This window comes from Myotis lucifugus, unplaced genomic scaffold (genome assembly GCF_000147115.1).
Source record: "Myotis lucifugus unplaced genomic scaffold, Myoluc2.0 scaffold_482, whole genome shotgun sequence".
NCBI classification, from domain to species: Eukaryota; Metazoa; Chordata; class Mammalia; order Chiroptera; family Vespertilionidae; genus Myotis; species Myotis lucifugus.
This window is the reverse complement of record NW_005871530.1, coordinates 535,375-537,000: the sequence shown is the minus strand read 5'-3', so window position 1 is coordinate 537,000 and position 1,626 is coordinate 535,375.

Below are 1,626 nucleotides of genomic sequence, written 5' to 3'. Positions count from 1 at the left end.
AAAAGAAAACTCAGCTAGGGCCCATGATTCCCAATACTGAGGTCATCTACAGCCCTGGCGGATGGGTCTCAGTTGCTTGAGCATCAACCCATGATGTACTGAGAGGTTGGAGGCCTCCGACCGGGTCAGGTCACATGCCTGCAACCGATTGATCCTCGTTTCTCCCTCATGGATGTTTCTCTCCCCCCACCCCCCCCCCCCACTCCCTGTCTATATCTAAAATAAATAAACGTATATATTTTTAAATGGACACCTGCCCGTTCCTGAACCACCGTAGTCTTCACTCTGAGCCGTTGCACATTCTGGTCCCTGTGCCTGGGAGGAACCCCCACCTCTCATTCCACTCGTTGCCAAAACCAGGTCCACGTCATAAAGCCCCAGCCGTGGCCTCAGGACTCTGGGCTGAGTGTCCCCAGCTCCCAGGGCGGGAGGAGGGGCCGACGGCCCAGGATCCCACGACCTCAGAGGCCACCAGAGAGTGAGGCCCTGACAGGAGCCCCACAGCCCCGTCCCCTCAGCGGCTCTGCACCCGCAGGAACCGGTGGGAACTAAAGCGCTGAGGGCCGGGCACCCACCCCAGGACCCAGGGGCTCCGGCTGCTCAGGGCCCTGGCCCCGCCCCGGGGGGGGTGATGCCCGCCTCCCTTGGGGCTCAAGGTCCCTCTTTGCTCACAACCACCCCCGGCCCCGGCGCCGGGAGCCGAGCAGAAGTGAACCTCTCCGGACCCGCCGCTCGTCCCTCTCAGTCGCCATCAGATACACTCCAGGCCTGGTGCCCCCTCCGGCTCAGCCCCCAACGCCTCCCCGGCGGCCCGCAGCCCGGCGCCCTCCTCCCTCACACCCGGGTCCCACGGAGACTCACTGCGCCGGACGCTGCGCCCTGGGCGGCGGGACCCGAGCGGCGCCGGCCCCGAGGCTGGACGGTCCGATGGGGTGAAGCTGAGGGACTCTGTCGGCGGAGAGGAGTCGGGGAGCCTCGGGGATCCCAGTTCCCGGCGTTGGGGCTCAACCAGCCTCAGGCCCGCCCTGCGCAGCGGGGACGCTGCCTCCCCCGACCCCTCCTTCGCGCCACCAACGCTCAGGCGCGCGCTGAGCCCCGCAGGTCCGTTACCGGAAGCCACACTGTCGTCCTCGAGGACGATACCGGAAGACCCGCCCTAACAGACGTTCAGGAACCAAAACGCTTCCACCTCAGCGGACGCGGGCGCAGTGCCTTCTGGGTGATGTAGTTTTCTCCCGCGGCCCTGGCTGTGACCTTGGGAAGTGAAGGTGACGGTGCTGCCAGGGGCGCTGGGGGAGGAGATGGGACCAGAGGCCGGGTTGACGGGGACAGACCGACAGGCCCCCCAGGGGAGGGGGTATCGGGAGAGACCCCAAAGGACATATGCACAGGGAATGGGAGACATCTCAACACCATCGACAATAAAAATTACACATTACATTTTATTACAAATATACAATAGAGCTCAGCCGGGGCCTTCTCTCTAGGCCTGTCCTTCCTCCTCGTGCAGCTCAGGAGACCTGCCGCCTCCACCTGCCCCTGCCCTTCGGACTGGGAGGCTGCTGCGTCTTGCGGGTGAAGGCACCCGGTTCCCGCCATGCAGGGCACCTGCGGCTCACACCCCTC